Source organism: Hylobates moloch, unplaced genomic scaffold, assembly GCF_009828535.3.
Source record: "Hylobates moloch isolate HMO894 unplaced genomic scaffold, HMol_V3 SCAFFOLD_10, whole genome shotgun sequence".
Taxonomy (NCBI): Eukaryota; Metazoa; Chordata; class Mammalia; order Primates; family Hylobatidae; genus Hylobates; species Hylobates moloch.
In genome coordinates, this window is record NW_026652285.1 from 37,238,809 (window position 1) to 37,262,794 (window position 23,986).

Sequence of the window (23,986 nt, forward strand, 5' to 3'; positions counted from 1 at the left end):
ACAAACAAAAGCTAACATAATTTATTGCTTTCAGACATGTAATACAAGAACTACTAAAGGAATTTCCTCAGACCTAAAGAAAGAATGTGAATGTGATTGTTATACTAATATTGTCATCACAGTGTTTAAATAAATTACATCTTTAGCAAGAAGACTGAGAGACAAGACATTTAAACATTATCACAGGTAAAATATTTTTTAAGAGATAGGCTTTCTACAAATTTTGAACTACTGGGATAGAAGGGAGTTAATATACAGTTTATTTTTTTACTGTGTTTCTTTTTTGTGATGTAATTTGAGATGGCATCAGTTTTAAATACTTGTTATAACTCTATAATGTTTTGTTTAAGCATCATGGTAAATGAAAAACAGTAGAGGTAGCTATACTTAAATAAAATAGTCTTTGCATTAAAAAAACTGTATACAAAGACAAAAAACAGTAATTACATAGTTAACAAGGGGTAGATTCACCAATAGGATATAACAGTAGTAATTATATATACACCCAACAATGGAGCAACCAAATATATAAATCAAATATTAATGGATCTAAAGGGAGAAATAGACTGCAATACAATAACAGTAGGAAAATTTACCATCTCATTTTAGGTGATGGACACATTATCCAGGCAGACAATCAACAAAAACAAAAAAATCCAGGTTATCTGTACTCTAGACTAATGGGTCTAACAGATGTTTACAGAACGTTCCATGCAACTGCTACAGAATACACACTTCATCATCAGCACATGAAAACTTCTTTGGGATAGACCATATGTTAGTTCACAAAACAACTCTCAACAAATTCAAAAGGAGCAGAAACCATATCAAGTATCTTTTTGACTACAATGGAATAAAACTAAAAATTAATAAAAGACGAGCCTTAGAAAATGCCTATCACATGGAAATTAAACAACATGCTCCTGAATGACCAATAGGTCAATGAATAAATTAGGAAAAAAATTAAAAAATAGAAACAAATGAATATGAAAATATGAAAACACATGCCAGCATCTATGAGATAGAGCAGCTACAGTGGTACTAAAAAGGAATTTTGTAGCTATAAATGCCTACATTAAAAAAAATTAGACTTTAAATAAATGAGATTAAAAAATATAAAATTTCAGCAAAATGTTGATTTCTTGAAAAGATTAGCAAAATTGACTTTTAGCTACACAAATGAAGAAAAAATGAGAAAGACCCAAACAGATGAAATTAGAGAAAAAGGAAACATTACAAGTGATACTACAGATATACAAATGTTGTAGTCTCAGCAGTGCACCAAGATGGAAGGGTCTCGGCCTTGTCTGAGATAACACCCAAATTTATTTGTTTTACCTCCAAGAAGACGAAGGAGTGCAGACACAAAGGTGAGGTTACAGTGAAAGTTTAATAAGTGAAAGAAGAAAGCTCTCTGCCAGCAGAGCAGGGGGCCCAAATGGGGTGCCCCCTATAAGGCTGGGGTGTAGGATTTTTGTGGACTGGGAAGGGGAAGAAATGTGCTTAATCAGCAGGCTGTCTTGGAGAATGTGGGACTCAGCTTGGCCGGAGGCGTTGGCCCAGGACCAATCAGAAAGCTTGACTCAGATAGAGGCTGCTCAGCTTGGCCGGGGACCTATCAGGGGCTGAAGTGATGATTCATAGAGGCCTGACGTACAGTCCAAAAAAAGGGAAATAGAATGGCCACAGGAACCCACTGGAGCCCACTGTGCCCATCACCACAAAAGGAGAAGAAACTTTTTCCTGACAGCCCACTGACTATATAAAGGACAAAGGCATTTCTATGCCGGTCCTTGTTCCCTTATCTGAGTGAGCCAGAGGTCCGTGCTAGTTTTTATCCAAAATGGTGGGAGGTTTTTCTGTCTGTGCAGGCGTGGGCGTGTCTCCAAGCACAACACCCTGTAGAGTTGCCTCATTTGTGCCCGCAGCCTGAATTTTTTTTCCCAGGCTGCTTTTTATGTTATGTGGAGATGAGGCACTGACCTGTGGGCCGGCAGCTTTCAGGGGACTCTTTTGCTATCTACCTAAGGCAAGCTAAATAACTCCTTTCACAAGGACAATTAGAAACTTATGGATAATTTTACATGAGCAATTTAGAAAATTTAGAAGAAATGAATAAATTCCTACACACGTGTAATGTACCCAGATTGATTCAGGAAGAAATATTAAACCTGAACTGACCAATAATGAGTAACAAGGTTGAAGCAGTGACAAGAAGTCTCCCATCAAATAAAAGCCAAGCACCTGCTGAATTTACTACCGAATTCTACTGAACATGTAAAGAATAATTAATACCAGTTCTAGTTAAACTGTGTCAAAAATTTGAAGAGGAAGGAATACTTCCAAACTCATTCCACAAGGCCTCCATTGGCCTGATATCAAAACCTGACAAACAACAAACATAAAACAATAAACCAATATATCTGATAAACATGGATGCAAAAGTCCTCCAAAAAAATACTAGCAAATTTAATTCAATGACACATTAAAAGATCATTCATTTTGATCAAGTGGGATTCATTGCAGAGATCCAAAGGTGGCTCAACATGTGCAAATCAATAAAGGTGACATATCACATCAACAAAATCAAGGACAAAAACCAAATGATTATTTCGATTGATGCTGAAAAGCATTATATAAAATTTGATATCCCTTAATAATAAAAACTCTCAACAAACTGAGTATAGAAGGAACAGACCTCAACACAATGAAGGCTATGTATGACAAACCCAAAGCTAATATACTGAATGTGGAAAAATTGAAAGCCTTTCCACCAAAATCTGCAAGACAAGGATGTTCTCACTTTCACCATTGTTATTCAACAATGAAGTCTTGGCCAGAGCAATTAGAGAAGAAAAAGAAATAAAAGGCATCCAAATTAGAAAGCAGGAGGTTCAATTATCCTTCTTTGAATAAGATATGATCTTATATTTGGCAAAACCAAAATACTCTTAGAACTGATAAATTTAGCAATGTTGAAGGATACAAAATTAATATAAAATGTAGCATTTCTATATGCTAACAGTTATCGATCTGAAAAAAAAATCAAGAAAGGAATCATGTTTACAATAGCTACAAAAAACCCTAAGAATCAGTTCAACCAAAGAAGTGAAAGATTTTTGCAATTTATACAATTTTAAAAAATTATAAAACTTTGATGAAGGAGATTTAAGAGGGCACAAAAAATGAAAATCTATCCCATTCTCCTGAAGTGGAAGAATTAATATTGTTAAAATGTACTACCCAAAATTATCTACAAATTCAATACAATCTATATTAAAATACCAATAACATTCTTCAGGGAAATAAAGAGCAATCTTAAAATTTATATGAAACTACAAAAGACCCAACCAATATAAAAAGTAGCATTTCTATATGCTAACAGTGATCTATCTGAAAACAAGAAAGCAATTCCATTTTCAATAATTAAAAAAATCATATTGAAGAGATATGTGCACTGTTAGGTTTATTGCAGCACCATTCACAGTAGCCAAAATAGGAAATCAATCTAAGTGCCCATCAATAGACAAATGGATAAAGAAAATGTGGCATATATGCACAATGGAATATTATTCAGCCATAAAAAATATTGAAATCCTGTCATTTACAGAAACATGAGTGGAACTGGAGGTCATTACGTTAAGCAAAATAAGCCAGGCACAGAAACCGAAATATTGCATATTCTCACTCATATCTGGGAGGTAAAAAAGTAAATCTTATGGAAGTTGAGAGTACATTGGTGGTATCAGAAGCTGTTAAGGAAAAGAGGTGGGGGAGGGATATGAAGAGAATTTGGTTAATTGGTAAACAAATACAGTTAGAAAGAACAGGTTCTAATATTCTACAGTATGGTAAGGAAATCATAGTTACCAATAATTTATTATATATTTCAAAATAACAATAAATGGAAGAATTGTAAATTTTCCAACTAAAATGATAAATGTTTGAGGTAATATCCCAATGACCCTGATATGATCAATATACATTGCATATATGTATCACATGTACTGCCCAAATATTTATGACTATGCTATAGTAATAGAAAATGTGAAATACAAAAAAAAAAAACCGTCATAGGAAGTACAATAAGAAAGGACACAGACAGAGGTCCTAATACACAAACACATACACACAGACACACACACACACACAGACACACACACACATACACACACACACACACACACAGATCCTAATAATACATGCGAACCGATAGTCTTGGGTGGAGGGCACAGGGAAGCCATACATAGCCAAAATTGACTCAATGTTTTTCAAAAATATAATACAGTGCCATTAACTATAGGGACCATGTTATACAATAAAGCTCTTGAACTTATTCCTCCCGTTTAACTAATAACGATGTATCCTTTGATCAACATTTTTTCCAAACCTTTTCCTCCAATCACTCGAGCCTCTGGTAACCACTATTTTACTTTGTACTTCTATGAGATCAACTTCTCTGGATGCCACATGTAAATGAGATCATCCAATATTTGTGTTTCTGTGCCACATGTAAATGAGATCATCCAATGTTTGTGTTTCTGTGCCTGGCTAATTTCACTTATCCTAAAGCCCACCAAGTTCATCCACATTGTCTCAAATGACACAATTTATTCTTCTTTTTTTTTCCCCCATGGTGTAGTAAGATTTTATTGTGTATATATATTGCAGTTTTAATTCATTCTTTTGTTGATGGACACTTAGATTAATTTCATATTTTGGCTACTGTGAATAGTGTTGCAATGAACATGGGCATTCAGTTACCTCTTTTTGGAAACAGAGTCTCGCTCTGTTGCCCAGACTGGAGTGCAGCAGTGGAGTGATCTCGGCTCACTGCAACTGCAACTTCTGCCTCCCAGTTCAAGCGATTCTCCTGCCTCAGCCTCCTAAATAGCTGGGACTACAAGTGTGTGCCACAACACCCAGCTAACTTTTGTATTTTTAGTGGAGAGGTTTCCCCACATTGGCCAGGCTGGTCTCGAACTCCTGACCTCAAGTTATCCACCCACTTTGGCCTCCCAAAGTGCCGGGATTACAGGCATGAGCCCCCAGGGGTGCCAGGCCAGATACTGATTTTATTTATTTTGTCTGTATACCCAGTAGTGGGATTGCTGGATTATATAGTATTTCTACTTTTAATCTTTTGAGAGTAGATGTTAAGTGTTCTCAGCACACAAATAATAACCATGTGGGGTACATTTTTAATTACTAAATTTAACCATTTCACAATATACATGTACTTTAAAACATACTGTTTTATACTATAAACAAAATTTTATCTTTCAGTTAAAACAAACAAAAACAAAATAGCATAAACCTGGAAACTACACATATACCCATCATCAGTAGAATGATCAAATAAGTTGTGGTGTATTCATAAAATTGAAGACAAGAAAGTAGTAAGAATGAATAGTCTCCAAATATATACAAAACTGTGAATCAATTCCATAAATATAATGTTAAAAGAGAAGTCCACAGAAAGTACACACTGGGATTCCGTTTATATAAAGCACAAAAACAGATAAAATAAATCTGTACTGTTGGAAGTGGGATAGTAGTTGCCTGGGGGTAGTAACTGGAAAGGAACATGAATGTTGGGACATGGTCCTGGTGTGCTGGTAATGTTCTATTTCTTGATTTTGTTTCTGGTTGCACAATTGTGCTCATTTATAAAAAAATACTTATCTGTACAATTATGATATATGTGATTTATTTATATTTCAAATAAAAAAAACCCTTTTGCTTTGAAAAAAAGCCAAAATTGAACTCTCCCCCAAACTGAAGATTAATGCATTCTAGGCTAAAATATCTGTGTTTTACATCAACCCATATCTGAATTATAGAGACTGAACATGGCTACTGGAAAGAAATGGTGAAATGAGGAAAAAGAATAACCAACACTGGCAAAATTTATATGTTGGGAGCACAAACTCTGAGGCTTTTCATTAAGTTGGAGTAATGAATTTAAACTGTAGCTACTCGGTAAGATTTAAGGGGCTAAGTTTATAAACTCCTGAAAATTGTTCTCTTCTATTACACAGCATAAAATAGATTATCTTAATAATCACATCATCTCATAATCACTTACAATTTTTAAAATTCTTAAAATCTCACTTTCACGCCTTGATACACACACACATTCACACACACACGCCATATTCATTCAGGCAATCCAAGCAAATTCAAGAAAGGAATGAGCAGAAGTCATAGACAACTTGGCAAAGGGATTATATAGATTTTATGTTCATATCTTGTTTTGTTTCCTTAGTATGCATACAAGTGATCCACAAATTTAAAAGTCGCAAAAGAGTAGAGATGGAAAATAAGATTTTTCTTCTTTTCTGTGTTCAATTCCCCGTGTTGGATGTTGTATCTGTTACTGTTTCCCCTCATTATTTCACCATATTTTAGGTAGATAAAAGTCTAAATATCTCTGTTTTTTAAATACAGAAAATACTCTAGATCTTGAATGTCCCAATGTGTAAATTTTGGAGATAATGTATAGCACCTTTGTTTTTCACTTTTCCCGATATCTGTGTAACCAGTCTTGTGTCAATGGACATTTCAAATGTCCCCAATTTTTGCTATTAATATTAAAATTAATAGCAAAATTATAATAATATTAAATAATATAAATATAAAATAATATTCAAATAATAGTGAGTTATATCAAGCTAGAAGAATTTTTATCTTTCATATATTTAAAAGTATATTTTCATATAAATTTAAACCAAAGAAAAAGAAATCATTATACCAAAAAGATACCTGCGCTCATATGTTTATTGAAGTACTATTCACAATAGCAAAATATGGAATCAACCTAAGTGCTCATTAATGAATGATTGAATAAAGAACATATAGTATATGTATAAAAACAATGCCATAAAAAACAATGAATTCCTGTCTTTTGAAGCAACTTTGATGAAACTAGAGGCCATTATCTGAAGTGAAATAACTTAGAAACAGAAAGTCAAATACTGTGTGTACTCGCTTACATGTGGGAGCTAAATAATGTGTACATATGGACATAGAGAGTGGAATGATAGAGATGAGAGACATTGAATGGTGAGAGGGTGGGAGGGGTATGAGAGATAATAAATTACTTAATAGGCACAATGTACACTATTCAGGTGATGGCTACACTAAAAGCCCAGACTTCACTACTACACAATGTCCTTGTAACAAAAACCACACTTGTACCCACTAAATCTATAATTAAGAAAAATTTTTAAAAAGCTTTAAAAATATTTCAAAAATAGATACACTTAACTACATTTATAGGAAAAAAATTGTAACTCTGCTAACTTGAAAGCATCTATCCTAAACAATTTGCCTGTGCTTTTATCAATGATGGTATAGACTGAATTTTGTCCCCTAAAAATTTATATATTAATTTTTTAACACTCAACGTGATAAAATTTGAGATGAGGTCTTTTGGTGATAATTAGGTTTAGATGAGGTCATGAGGGTGCAGCCCTCATTAAAGGAGTAGTGCCTTTATGAGACAAAATCCCAGAGAGCTTGCTGTTGTGTAAAAACAAGTGAGGTACTGTAAACAGGAAAGACCTTACCAGAAAAGGCCCTGACTCAGACTCAACTCAGAATTTGAAAAAAAAAATATATATATATATATATATATATATATATATCTATTTTGGTGACACCACTTAGTGTATAGCATCTTCTTATGAGCCTGCACTGACTATTAAAAATTACCTTCTCCACTGTCTAGTGAATCTTATCCCCTATACTAATCCGAGAAATTAGTTGTGGGAATATTCCACTCAATTTTTGCAAACCCGTTTTTTTTCTCTCTACTATGTCATTCTAATCAGATTACAGATTTGGGAAACAATTTATTAACATAAAATCATTTTTGGACTCTCATTTTTCTGCTATTATTGAAAACAAAACTCACGTTAAATCAATATTCTTTTTTATTTGTCTGCTAACATTTTAAACAAATTATAGTTCAACGTATTATTTATGTGAAATACTTATATGAGGGTCATATGTTACCTGCATTTAAAACTAATGTAATGAACCTAAATCTAATTACATAAAATATGCTACATCCATTGCTAAAATACTTGAAACTTCTTTGAATATTGTAATATTTAGTCTTTGTTACAATACATTTTCATTTTCAGTCTTTGCTAAAATTAATATAATACACTTTAAAATTTTTATGAATAAACAAATATATTCCTAAATAAAGTTGTCAATTGGTATGTCAATACTTACACTTTCTACTTGACCTCATAAATAATATCTGTTTGTATCATGAATTCTGTTTCGTAAAAAGCACATATTGAGAAACTTCAGGGTTTTATTTTTAATGCCATTCAGTTTCAATAGAAAAACTATTGCCCAACATTTATTTACATAAGTCATTGTCTCCGTATTCGATCAATAAAATATCATGATATCCCTCTGGATTTCAGAACCATAACATGTGCTTATACATAATTACATATATAAATATATTATACATATTATATATGTATATATATTATTAATTTGTAGCTGTTCTCTAATAGTGAGACTATTAGTTCATTGAGGTCAGAGATAGTGTTGTCTGTGTTATACATTCTATATTCAGTTAAATTTAGTAAAAAGTTGCTTTATCTATATTTCAGTTTTAATTTGAAGGACTCATTTTTAATTATTTGCTTAATTTTTCTCTTCTTAGTCTCAAGGGATAAATTGAGGATAAAAGCTATTTTGGTCAAGACATTCTGGAATCATCTCTCCTCAGTAATAATAAGCTCCTTATATTTTAAGTTTCTGTGTTGCTTAAGTGGGTTGCCACTGAGCCTGCAGTGAGTCTCTTTTATTCTCCTTTTACCTTTTCTTAATTAGCTTTCTTAAAAGTAAAAGATATGGAAATATAGATGTCTTACCATTTCTAGGACTCTTGTATACATCCTCTCCAACTTTCAGTCCAAAACTAAAATCATATTTCAATGAAGAATTTTGTTTCAAGGGCTGGTTCTTATAGCAATATTTTGGCAGCCATTATTCCAACAGAAAAATACATATAATGTATAAAAATGATTCCATTTTGGACCATGGTGACTCCTTTGCAATGACATCTTTATTTATGGTCTTTAAAATTTTCTCCAGGAACATCTTAATGTGTCCATTTAGCACATACTTTCATACTGAAGAATATCAAGCTATTAACTGACATCTCTTTTAGACATTCGTGGTCTTTAATGATGAATTGCATGTAGGATTTTTGGTGGAATGGAAATTCTTCTTTGAATACTCTAATTTGCTAGGTCACATATTCCTACCGTTTTTTGCATTTGTTGGTGCATTGGCGGTGGGAGGACACTCAGTTGTATGTCAATTAACATTTTTTAATAAATATATTTTATAAAATATTACTGAACTTGGTATGGCTACACTGAGGGAGTATGTGTAGTAGGAGACAGCTACAGTAGTAGGCAAGCACTTTCAGAGGTTTCAGTCAAACCTCAGATTATCTCAGTACTTAATATTTGATTGAGGTGATACCAAATGAAAGAAAAAAAGTAAGCCAATAGTAGAAATTTAATTGGAAATATCATATTTTAACATTAAAAATAAACTTTAGACAGTCCACACATTACATTTTTTAAAAATACACAAAATAAATTTTAAAGTCTTAGAAAATAAATGAATAGAAAATTTGTGGGAAGCAGCTAAATTATTGCCTTGCAGGAAATTTATAATTTTAATTACATATACTAGAAAAGAAAACAAACCAATTATTTAAAGTCCCATTTCAATAAGATTAAAAACAGTGAAAAAAAAAAACAAAGAAAATAAAAGAAAATATAAATACATATGCCAAAATAAAATTAATTGGAAAACAGAAAATTCAAAGCCCAAGTTGTTTTTGAAAAAAAGTAATAAAATTGACAAAGCTTCAGCCTGATGGATTTGAAAATGTGAAAATACAAATCCTAATACCAATAATGAAAAAGATAATATAATTTTAATCCTTTCTCACATTATAAAAGATAATAGGATATTATAAAAAATTGTGAATACATATTATAACTCGAAAAAATAGATATTATTTTTTAAATAAACATCTTACCAAAACTAGCATTAGAAGAAATTTTAAAATATGAGTAATCTTATAGTTGTTGACTTTTTAACTAAATACTCTCCTGGTCAAATTAGGTGGCTCACATGTGCAATCCCAGCATTTTTTGAAGTCAAAATGGGAGGACTGCTTTACGCCAGACAGTTGAAACCAGCCTTGGCAACACAGGGAGACCCCATCTCTAGAAAAAAGAAATTATCAAGGCATGATGGCACACACCTATAGATACTTAGGAGGCCACTACACTACAGCCTGGACAACAAAGAGAAACCCTGTCTCTAAAAAATATTGATTAAAAAATTTCCCAAAAGAAAACTACAAACATTTAAAGAAAAAGTAATACCAAACTTAAACTCTTTCACAGTTTTGAGGCTAGTATAACTCTGATAGTAAGCCTGAGGCCATTACACAGAAAAGAAAATTAAAGAAAAATATACCCGTAAGCATGGATGCAAAAACTCATGAATAAAACATTAGTGAGTTGAATTTAGTCACAATAAATAGAATAAGTGGGAATTATTCCAGGAATTCTAGGCTAGCTTATTATTTAATTAATCTCTGTGATTAGACATCTAAAGAAAATAAGTTCTAAAATATATAATCACCTCAGAAGGAATAAAAGATTTGATTAAATTAAACAATTATTAAAAGGCATTCAGTAAGCTAGCGATAGAAAGAAACAATCTTAATCTAAAAAATTGCATCTACAAAAACCGATATTATACTCAACGGTGAAATATTAATTGGTTGCTTTGTGAGGTCTGGTGCCAGACAAGGATGTCTGATATATAATTAAGCATTCTGCCACTGTATTGTAGGTGATTATGAGCTATGAAATACCTTATTTAATATAGGAATTAGACCTACACAACCATGGGGGGAACTGTAGAAATGAAGGTCTTTTAAAGGTGTAGTTGGAATATTAAAGATACCAACAACCTATCAATCTGGGAAGACCTGCAAATTCAATAACCAGAGTGGAGCCAGAAAAGGGCGGCTGAAACGGTCGTTCGGAAGAAGCTGTTGCCTCTGAGTTACCATGGCTTTGTTGTGATTTAGATGTTAAATCAACCTTTCATTTCTGTGATAAATGTCACTTGTTCGTGGTACATTTTTATGTCACTGCATTTAGTTTGCTGAAATTTTGTTGGACATTTTTGTGTCTATATTAATAAGAGAACTTGGTCTGTTGTTTCTTTCTTTTCACGTTTTAAAAATCCATCTGGCTAACGACAATTTTTTAAATTTTTTTTAGTTTTGTTTTAAATTCGGGGTCCATGTGCAGGATGTGCAGGTTTGTTATATAGGTAAACATGTGTCATGGGGGTTTGTTGTACAGATTAATTTATCACCCAGTTATTAAGCTTAGTATCCATTAGTTATTTTTCCTGATCCTACCTCCTCCCACCCTTCACTCTCTGATAGGCCCCAGTGTGTCTTGCTCCTCTCTATGTGTCCAAAGACAACAATTTTTATTACTTTTTTCCAAAGCAACTTTTGTGTGGTTTTTTTTTCAGTTTCATGTGTTTTTATAAATTTATTTTGGTCCTTTTTTTCTATTTTGTTGTGCTTTTTTTAATCTATCTTATTGTGATGGGATCTTGAATAATTGATGTCTTTTCTGGTTTGGGTACCAGAGTAACGCTGACCTCACAGAATGAGTGAAGAACTGTTATCATCTCCCGTATTTTTAATTTTTTTGGAAGTGTGTTTTAAGAACTGCTGTTTCTAAAGATTTTTTTTTAAGTTTTGATATTATTTACCAGTGAAGTTCTGTGGGCCTGGGGTTTAATTTGTTGAAAATATTTTTAATTCAATCTTTACACTTAGCATACGTCTACTCAGATTTTCTATTTTTTCTTGAGTCAATTTTGGTAGTTTGTTGCTTTCTAGGAATTTGTCCATTTCATTCAATTTATCTGGTTTGTTGCAATACAATTGTTCAAATTAATCTCTGGTAAACTTTTTACTTCTGTAAGATCGATAATAGTGTATCTTATTTCCTTTTTGATTTCAGCAATTTGAATATTATATGTTTTTTTCTGTATTCAATCTTGCTAAGACTGTCAATTTTCTTGATATTACAAATAACTGAGTTTCAGTTTTCTTGATTTTGTCTATCGTTTTGCTAGTCTTCAATTCCTAATTTCCACTTTAATAGTTATTGTTGCTTTCCTTTTGGCTTAATTTTTTCATAGACTTCTTATTTAAATTTAGGCATCTATGCAGCGGTAATGTTTGAGCTGAATCTTTGTACTTTGTTGTGAGTTCAGGATGGCTGTTAATGAATGGTTTCTTTCCCTAATCTCTCTGGTAAACTAGGAAGTCTAATTTAGCTTCTTGTTCTCACTGAATTAACAGTGTCTTCTTAATTACCACCACCATCTTCGTTTTTTTTTTTTTTTTTTTACATTTTTTAAAGAGCACCCCTAGGCTTCAAATTCTTTTCACTTGTTTCTACATAAATTTATTTCTTTTGTAAACAGCACTTGATTTCTCTCTTTTTTATAGACTGCCAGTATGAGTAAAATCCCTAAGCCACTGCCCTGAAGTTGGATATGGAAGCAGTAGTCTGCTTCTCTCAGAGTGACACATCTGTTTTACAAGCAAGACACTGGTGAGGGTAGTAGATTCTTGTCAACTTGGGTTGCCTCTTTCATTGTAGAACCTCTGCTATGAGGGAACTGGGATGAGGGCAATTCAGGACCTAGCATTCTTGGCTTGCTGTGCTTCAGGTAAAGCTTCTCCCTGAAAGTAAATAATAGGTGGGAGGAAGTAGTCCCAACTTCTTAGCTGTATTCATCTGAAACATAGGTTTTTCACCACAGAGTGAGGACTTACAAAAATTGATTAGTCTGGAGTCATCTTGCATGGCAGATACAAGCGCCCTTGTCTGGAGGTGAGAAGACTGTTATGCCTCAGGTTCTTGGCAACTTTTACCTGAAATGGAGCCTCAGCACATTGGTTAGTCAGGGAAGGGGAATAAGAGCAGTTTGTAGCTCAAGTATCACAGGCTCATTGTTTTCAAAGATTTAATAGATTTTCTTGATAAATGTTTCTCCATTTGTGGTATATTTTCAGGACAATTTCCAGGGACTTCAAAAAATAATTTTTACTAGTTTTAGTTGTTTCAGTGGAATTTGAGTTCATGGAATTCTTAATTCTGGAAGCAGATGCTCTACCACCTAGTATTTTAATTGCTTATTTTCTCATGTGATTTTTTTTTTAGGATGGATTATAAGGTTTTTGGGGGGACAACCAGTAGCTCCCCTTTGAATTACAAAATTTGTCGTATGAAAACTCTATATTAACATCTATGAAAAGAATTAATTAATTCTAAGCAACGTGCTAATTTCTTTTTAGTTAGTACTGTGTAACAGTTTTGGCTTATTAGAGTAAGAAGCTTTGTGTGAGTATTTGTGTGTAAAAAGTAAGAAATATGTGTTACTTCAGCCATTTACACATAAGATTTACATAAGTATAGAACACTTCATTATAAGATGTTTACAATTATTTGATCTCCGTATGAGAGGAAAAGTATTTGAGAAACTGAATTTTCTTCATGTTTTAAATTAACTTAGTTTTATGAATCAAAACTAGAATATCCCAAAATGAAAAAGTGTTAGGATTTTCTCCATCTTTTGAAAAGAATTTCAGTTTTTCCTAGGTTTTGCTATTATATGATTTGTGAATCTAGATTTTCAGCATTATTGTAAGCATTTTTTTTTTCTTTTTTTCTGTCTCTTCATGGGTAATATGGTGAGAAGTTTTGAGTTTCTGGCTGAAAGCTAATGGGTATATTCTATTTTGAACCAAAAACTCAAGTTTTTATAACCATGACATGGTAAAATTATGTATGAATGAATTTACACAAAAGTTATATCCCTGGGAAGTGGACATTATTTATGATAGCTGGGAATACAAAAAAAAAGTTAGAATAAAATCATGAAAAACACAATAATGGGATGGAAGTGCCAAGAAATGTGAATGAAATTCATCAATGTGCCTCAATGTTTGGCAGTGGTAAAATAAATAAATTGTGGTATAATTGTACACTGGGATACTATCAATAATAGGTATGAACAAAATACAGCTGTGTGCGATAACATTGGATGCGTCTCATGTACATAAATTTGAGCAAGAGAGTCAAAAGTAAAATAAATGCATACAGCATGTTTCAATTAATAACATTTTCAAAACAAGGCAAAACTAAACTGTGTGATCTGGAAAGACATTGATACATTATATAAGTAAAAATAAAACTAAAGGAATGATTTCGGATGACCTGGAATGGTGGTCACATCTAGGTAGCAGAGAAGTTATACAATATTCAAGAGAATCAAAGCGTTTCATTACAAAATTTTGTTGTGTTCTCGTATCTATATTTGCTTTATACAATCTTAGTATTTTATTTTGATAATATATTTATTCTTTTAAAAATGTGTTGAAAATGTTTAAAAGAGGAAGTTAAGTCTAACCTTGGAGCCATTTGCAAGAATGCAACCCTGTGAAACTTCAGGACTAATAACATTTTGACACACTACCAGACATTTCTGGATGCAAACAAGGGGGGTGCCAATTCACACTGTGCGTCTGCTTGATTCCCCACTGTGTTAGGTCTTCATTTCATGCCCCATGTGTATTTACAAATACAGTTTTGTTTTTGTAAGTACAATATGGTCTCCATGGTTTTATGCACTGAAGTTAGATCTGTCTTTAATTGTTTTATTTCCTCAGAAATCCATCTGTTTTATGAAATGACGCCACAGTAGTAAAGCATGCATACATGAGAGCTTAACTAGGTAGGCTGTTTGTTTTATAACCATGCTCCCAGGTTGTTCTTGAGAGAATACACCGACCTCTTAAAAATCATTTTCAGAATATTCAATTAACTCAAGAGGCATGACTTTTATTTCTCTTTCTATGTGTGTGTGTATTTCATTTTTCACTGCTTTTATGGCATTGTAATGTCCCCCAACCTAGGGATATGTCATTTTTGTGTGTGTGCGTGTATGTGTGTATTTTAAAATTTATAGTACAATGCCTTGATAATTACAGGGACCTAAGACATGTTGCTTGAATCTTTAGAGACAAAATTAAATAAAAATGCAGAGAGCCATTCACAAAATTCTCTTAGTCTTCCTCTCAAATAATTATTTATCTTCCTAACATAGAGATAAAAAATTTATTTGTGGGCCACAATTGCCTAGAGCAGTTCTAAGTACAAATATATGCTACATATATAATTTTAAAAGTTATTATAGCTACATTTAAAATATTAAAAGGAAACTGGTTCAATTAATTTTAATAACATCATTTGACCTGATATATTCAAATATCATTTTAACAAATCAATATAAAAATTTTAGTGATTTTATATTTTGTATCAAATATTTGAAATCAATGTGCTTTACACCTACATCTCATCTCAATTTGAACACTAAGTTAAACTAACTTTTGCTTTAACTCAGTACTATTAATATTGAATTCCAAAGAGTATTCCAGGAACTGAAAAATAAAGCTAGGTTAATCAACATAAAAAAGCATTTTTGGTGTTTTTTTATTTTAGACTTGCAGCTGATTCATATAATTCTACTGATTACATTAAACATTTTACTGCTTTATCTTCTGGATAATATGCAAAAGTTTTATTATTGATTTGTATTATGAACAGTTTTCATGTCAATAACTTTCTATACTTGTCTAGCTAGGTCAGACACAAGATTACCTTTCCTTAGAGATTCAAATTTAGCTTGCTCATATGCAATGTGACAGTAGTGAGAAAAAATGAACTCCATTTAAATTAACTTCTTTTCTTTTATTATAGTTCACCAACATTCTTTGAATTTCAACAAAATTTTAAATTACAGTTAGTACAGCAAATCTTTATAAAACTTTTATACCTCAACAAAATATTTTCAAAGTTTTTTCTATTTGTTTCTAATTTCATAAACTAGATATGATACCTTGCAATTACATGTCCATATTGAAGAATTTAAACAATGATATTCATGCCCCTTTTTAAACGTGTTCTTTTTATTCTTTTTCTCATAATTTTCTAACAAAACTTATACCTGAAATAATATTTTTAAACATCTCTACATCTGTGATGGTCTTTTTGGCTTTCCAGCTTAGGTAAATCTCTAGTTATTTGATCAAACAATAATCTAGTTGCAGGAGGGATATCTTGCAGATGTAATTAAGGTCATAAATCAGCTGCTTTTAACTAGGGAAAATTATCCTGGTTAATCTTGGTGGACCTGAATAAATCGGTCAGAAGTTCTTAAAAACATGACAACAGTTTCCCTGAGAGAGATAGAGAAAGAAAGACAAGACAAAAAAACTGCCTACAGACAGCAGTTTTGGCTTGTGCTAATTACTATCTGTAGGTTCCAGCTTGCTGGTCACCTTCCTTTACTGATGGCCTGCCCCACAATCACATAAGGAAATAACACAATTGTTTATTCTCTCTCTTTCTCTCAACATACACACACACCCTACTGGTTCTCTTTCTCTGGTTGAACTCTGACCAATATACCATCTAAAAATTCTTTCATTTTTTTTCAAGAATCCAAAATAATTTGTAGCTGACCAATGCTAGAAGCTTAGCTCTTGTCAACAATCGTTTTACATTGTTTGATGGATATTCAATTCTGATTTATTTTTCTTTTCTTTTTTTTTTTAGACAGAGTCTCACTCTGTCGCCAGGCTGGAGTGCAGTGGCTCAATCTCGGCTCACTGCAACCTCTGCCTCCTGGGTTCAAGCGATTCTCCTGCCTCAGACTCCCAGGTAGCTGGGAGTACAGGCGTGCACCACTACACCCGGCTAATTTTTGTATTTTTGGTAGAGACGAGGTTTCACCATGGTGGCCAGGATGGTCTTGATCTCCTGACCTCGTGATCCTCCCGCCTGAGACTCCCAAAGTGCTGGGATTACAGGTTGTCAGCGCTTTTTGTCTATTAAGAGGAATGTTTTATCAAAATCACTGTGTATTTTCTAAAATTTTGTTATTATTTTCACTCTGTTATACATTTCAAATTTGTCTGTAATAATCATAAAGCACTTTTGTTTTTCTCCACTCTCACTAATTTCAATTGCCATTCATAGCAAATTTGTACTTACCTTCTATTGCATTTTCTCTTTGTCTTTCAATCTTAACAGTAGCTATGGCAGCATCACATGGTTCTGCATCCTGCAACTGGTCTATTTTGTTAAACTAAAAAAATGGCTTAAATATACTTTTAATTTTACTGGTAATTATGATTTACATAAGTATCATTGCAATTCATATTATGTGCATAAAATGTTCGAATAAACAAATTACAATGGCATATTACTGCATGCAAAAACATCACTTGAAGTGAACCAAATCATTTACAGTTACTAGTTTTGTGATACGTTTATATGTAATAATAAAAACAATGCATGTTCACTATAATACCACAATAATATCTCACATGATTCAACAGTTAAGGTGAATGTATTTTTAAACAAAATGAGTTAGGTTTAATTTTTAAAAATACATTTTTTCAGTTTTTAAATTTAAATAAATTAAATTATTAATTATGTGCCTTCATCACAATAACTGCTTTGCAAGTATTTAATAGACATATATAGTTACTTGCTAGCGTACTAAAAAGCACTGACCTAGGGAATACAATTCACCTGTTATCACAATGCTGAGTAATTTAACAACTGATTAATTTGATCTTGCAACTTTTTTTTACAACAACTGCAAGTACTATTAAATATAAAATATAAAATCAGACTTCCCAGGACCAAATCCAATCTTCAACTTTTAGGCAAATTCATAAAAAATTATAACCAATGCTTCTGCTACTATTAATGCGCTGACTCATTAGAAGAAGTCAATACAAAAAAGATGTGTTGTAAATATTATATGGGAAAGAACAAATGCCACTAATATAGAAAAAAACTATTGCTCAATAAACAAGTGCTTTAAATGAGAAATCAATAAAGTGATATCAATAATTGTTAATTTTTATTTTATTTCAGACCTAGTTAGAATCATAACAGAGTTTATTCTCTGATAGAAATTGGTAATCTAATTTAAAATCAATTTAGGGATCAAAAGAAACAGTTAAGAAATACAAGGACAGTTTGGAAGAAGGAGATAATAATGATCCACAATAAAAATATATCATTTCGATAAAATGAGAAAATTATATAGTAATGGAATAAAAATGGTTCATTAGATTAATGAACTAGCTCATACATACTGAATTGGATACATGTATGTGTTCAAATTTAGCATATGATCAAGGTAGCCAATAAAATCAATGAGGAAAATATGTATAATGAGAAGGAGTCATTATATTGTAGCAGTTGACTATTTTATTGAGGTTTCTGGGGGAACAATTCAGATTTCTGCCTCATTCCATTACAGACATAAATTTCAAACCAAATAACAAAAAAAATTTAAGCAACAAATGGATGAAAGTATCACATTATGGAAAACTATGTTTAAAGTCTTACAGCAGGCTATTATTTCTTAAAAAACTGAGAAGATATGCATTATTCGTATACTGACAGTAGAAAATTTTATGGGTTTAAAGTATAAAGTTTAATAACAGAATTTGCTTGTAAAATTATTCATATTAACATATTGATAATAACATATAGACATATAAGCTAATGGACAATGTTCAGATTGACAGCCAAGTAAATTCAGATACTTAAGAAATGAAAATGTTGAATTTCTGTGATGAGCAAATAAATCTATATTAAAATAATTATATAATATATACAGATTCACAAATAATTTAAATTTATCAATATTATTTCTGGAAAAAATGATGTGATCCTACATTGTTTTAGAAAGCAAAAATGGGAATAGGCCTTTGGAAGGCAATTTGGCAGTTTAGATTGAATTTTTATAGGCATAAACTTTCAAGACAAATTTAACTCTTCAATAGCAGCTAAATAACCTCTCATGTAAATGAAGAAAAAATGTAATTATGTTTTTAAGAGCAAAAACTAAGAAAATAAATTAATCATTTATCAATATATAATTTTTAGGCAGTTGTATCATATGGGATACTAAAGAGTAGTTAAATAAAATGATGTAGAGCTACCTGTGTTGACATTAATATGAAAATATTCACAAGCCACATTTTCTAAACATTTTATATGAGTATTATAAATATTCTTTTATATTATTAATGTAAAACTGTTCCATTTGCATATATATATTTCAGTGTAAGTACTCAGAAAATGATTTGGGAGAAGAAAAACTGAATTGCAAAGAACAGTTTTATAATTCAAGGCATATATCAATTGAATATATTGATTTATGTGTATTTAGAGAAGAAACAAAAATGTCGGTATGCAGAAGAATCTATATTTCTTTCAATCAGCTCTTCTTGAGATATAGGAGTCTTTGAAGGCTCAGAATATCAGGCACAGTCACCAGAAAAGCAAGAGAAGCATTATTTGAAGTGTTATGTCATCCTGAATTCAAATGATAATGGAATGCATTTTCCCATAGAAACATTATTAAATATTGTTCTCATGAAAATCACCTAAGTTAATGCATAATAGGTAGAGAGATGAATATGTGATCAATAAGTGATAGATAGCTAGGTAGGATGGATATGATTGTACTTTTATTTCATGCATGAAATTTTCTCTTTAAATACTTATTGCAAATTTAAAATAACACTTGAAATTCACTGAATTTTAAGTTAGGGAAAGTATGTGGATGTTAAAATATATTTTTCTATTTGAAGGCTGAGGGCTATTTGAAGGGCGTGAAAATCAGCCAGCATTTATAGAAGTTCACTAAGTGGTTGTACCTTAGTTAACATTTTAGTTCTTGTTTATAACATGTATTTACATACCTCATTACTGTTGAGCTCACTAGAACTTTATAATATTAATGTAGTTTGTTTCAGTAGGCCAAAGTGAGAAACTCCAATTTTTCTATAAATTTTTAATTAATTTGGAAGTCTTAAGTTTTCACAGTGAGGCCAACAGATATAAATTAAATATTTAAAATAGTAGAATGAGAATAGAAATATGACCAAAAATCCTATGCCCACAAATTTTAACTATAGTTCTCAAAAAGCACCTGAAACTTTTTTTTAAATAGAGGAGTGACTTTTAAACAGAGCTGCACATTAATATCAGCTATGAAATTACAAATTCCCCCTCTCATCTCTACATTTAGTGGATTCAGAAAGGAGACTGGATATGTATAATTATGGAGATTTATATATTTATGATGCACTCATGCATTTAGAAAAAGGCATTGTGCATACAAATGAGTGTTAAGACAAACTATGTTTAAATAATGATGATACTTTATCCCTAATGTTAATAGCATAATCAGTACTAATTTAACAGTTATGATGCTATAGTATAGTGTCAGTCAACTTTGTCAATAATAATAATTGCTTAATGTTTACAGCAAAATATTGGTAAAATGTATTTGTTCTACTCATTAGTGAACTGTTTTCGGAAATTTACTTATATTTTCCATTTACATATTTTCATAAAGCTTATGTATTAATTGGTTCAATACAAAAATTTGAATGCTATGTTCCTTCTATTATGTGTTGATTGCAGCAATTTAAGACAGTATGACCCCTGCCCTCAAAGAAAGCATATTTAATAAAAACAGACACAACAAAATAATAAGACATCAATTACTTATATATACTAATGAAAAACCTATAAGGGAAATTCTAGGCTCCTAAGTCAATTTAATAGATTGATATAATTTAGGCTAAAGAATCCCAGACTTTTTCATTGTGAAGTAATATTTTAATTTAACTCTGAAGTATAAATAAAATATAACCTTTGGTGAAGGAGTGGTCACGTACTCTTGTGTTCTCAGAAAGATGTTGTGTAAGTGTTATAGGACTTCCCTGTCTACAATTGAGCAAACAAACCAGTTTCTGTTGTTAATGCCAAGATAAGCTTTGACCAGACACCCTCCCCCTTCCCCACTATTGGCCATTTGAAAGAAACATCTGACAGAGACTCAGAGCTCATCTGCCCTGGCCAATTAGAACTCAATGGTATCAACTCATTAGAGCTCAGGTGTACCAACCAATCAGAACTAACTAAGTTTCAATCCTTCATTTGCATTAATGGGCCTGATTAGGAACTTGGGCAGGAACCTTTGCCATAAAACCTGCATCATTTTTTTGATCCCTGGAACACAGCTTTGTTTAGAACAGAAGGCTGTCTATCCCTGGTTTGCAAACTACTCACAGGAATAAAATTTTCCTCCAAATTTATTTTCAAAAACCTTTTCTTCACAATCAACAAATATGGAAATAAATAAGAAAGGAAGGAAGGGAGGCAGAGAGGGAAGGAAGAAGGAAGGAAAGAAAAAAGGAAGGGAGGGAGGATAGGAGGGAGGAAGAAATAGGGGAAATTTTTTTTTAATATACAGGAAAAAGGGCTGTCATCCAAAATTATAATGTGTTATTTGTATATGTCACATAATGAAAAAGTAGATAAAAGTGAAAGAGATACTGAGATGGGACACATACTTTTGCAGATCTTAAGCTGTAAATCCAATCACTGTATAATTAAATATCTTCCCAAAGATTATTGGTTAGAACAGTAAAATGAGGGTCCTAGATAAAGTCTAATGCAAAGGTCTAGTTTTACATGAGTACATGGCTAGGAAGGAGAGATAGTAAACCATGTTGATAGCCGATTCAGACTTCCAGACTTTCTTAAACTGAAAAAAGAAGCGAGGAGGCACCAAGGGTCAGATAATGACATCAAATGCCTCTGGGTACAAGAGCTTTTCCAGCTGTGCTGAATACTGGGGCACTAAAAATTAAATGAAGATGTCTTTGTAGGACAAAGGAAATCATATTTAGTGAGAGGTTGTTGGATACAACAAATATGAATTGAAACTGTGATTTATCCTCCCACTCTTCGTCATAGTAGATTTCAGGATAATTGCTCCCATTTAAAAAGTCGGTAATAATGACAAAAGAACTTCAGAAAGTGTATGCATTAATGTTGGAGGGAAAAAGGTAAGAACAAGCACTTCAAATGACAGGTGAAAAATAAATTTCTCAAGATGAATTTCAGTGAAATAGGAGCAGTGTTCAAAGAAAATATCTCCATAATTTGAAATAAATTTTAGGCTTTAAAAATATTTCAAAGAAGAGTACATAAACTCAAAATGAGATCCTGAGGGGAAAAAAACAGAGATTAAAAAATGCAATGGTTAAAATATAAACTTGATATGAAAATAAAAATGCAGTTAAGTGTTGAATGGTAGATTAGAGGCAATAAAGCACATATGACTATAATAAGTACAGCCTAGTGCATTATGGAAAAGACAGAGGAAATCATGAGATTTTAAGTGGGAGAGGAAAGACCCAAATAATAATTATGGGGTAGATCATAGATATTGAGGACTATTGGATATAAAATAAATGTGAACCTGCAGCTCTGGAAGAGGAAAGGAACGATAACAGAAAATGATACCTATGTTTAAAGATATAATACAATAATGTTAGAGAGAATGATTAAGATCCTCCAAAAATCCTCTTCTCAATAAAAGCAAGGAAAACTGGCAAAACTCTCATAATGAAGTTTTCAAAATTCAGGAAGTTAATTAAAATTTGCAATAACCTTGAGTGTGTTTATTCAAGAAAATGGCTAACTTGTAAAAATAGTGAGGTCTGTGGCATTGCAACTTTTTTATGCCATCTCCTCTGTCCTCCCTTCTGGGATAACTTTGAAAACCAACAGCCCACAATAATGATAGCATCCAGGAAGCTTATGTAGGAAATAGAAAATGGTTGGAGCTCCTTTAAAGCTGCATTCTCAGAGAGTGGTCATTATTTGAGCTGTCTGTCACTTCCTTGGATAACTCCACAAACCAGGCTTGTGATTATTTGACCTGACTCTGTCATAATTGAGTGTGAACAAGTAATCTTTACCTAAGGTGTGTTTGCTGAAAACAAGCAGTGGCAATTGGATAAACTGTGGCTGCCTGAGATGGAGATAAAAGTTGGGGTAAATTTCAGGCTGACAGATATTTAAAATAAAAAACTGGGGAAGGAGCTGTCCATAGGGTGGTTGAAAAGCTTCAACATATTCCTGGAAATCTAAAGGGCCACATGTGCAAGTCTGTGTGCATGTGCAGTCATGTGGCTTAATGTAAGTAAGAAGTAAAATGTAACAAGAGCTGTAAATTGCTTGCCTAAACATTGACAATGTGTCCCCAAATGCATAGAATCCCTTGGCAAATGCTAAAAGACATATTTATACCAGGCATTTAAGGTAGTATCTATTAAATCATTAGCTGATGACAAAGCTGAGATGAAACTTCAGTAGCTACATGCAACAAAGAATACAGACTTGACAAAATTAATTCAAGAAATAAATGAAAAAAAACAGCAAGAACAAAAAAAAAATTACTACGGATAGAAGAGAATCTGATTACAAAATTTGCCATTATATATTACTCAATATTTTAAATGTTTAACGAAAGACGTATGAGACATGCAAATAAATAAGAAATATGGCTCATATGCAGGAAAAAATAAGATAAATAGAAACCGCACTACAGAAAGCAAAAATATTGGAATTATAGAGAAAACATAAAGTTGGCTATCTAAAGAATGTTCAAAGAACTAAAAAAAATCTTGTCTAAAGAACTATTGGAAATATGAGAATAATACCTCATCAAATAAAGGAAAATATCAAGAAAGATATATATTTAAAAGTTTATAATATAGTCTATAGGGTGAAAACACACAATAATTAAAATAAAACAAATTCACAGGGTGGACTCAATAGAATATTTGAGCTTTCAGAAGAAAGAATGCTTGACCTTGAAGATAGGTCAATTTATACTAACTAGTCTGAGGTACTGAGAGAGAAAA

General features: G+C 32.0%; 1 long non-coding RNA gene across 1 annotated transcript in view; it reads left to right on the top strand.

The window, feature by feature from the left end:
• The first annotated feature begins 4,871 nt into the window (after positions 1-4,871).
• Positions 4,872-23,986, top strand: part of LOC116474178 (uncharacterized) — a 30,851-nt gene continuing 11,736 nt past the window's right edge. Inside the window, exon 1 of the long non-coding RNA XR_004249620.1 lies at positions 4,872-4,906. This is a non-coding gene — a long non-coding RNA (uncharacterized LOC116474178). The remainder of the gene's footprint in view (positions 4,907-23,986) is intronic.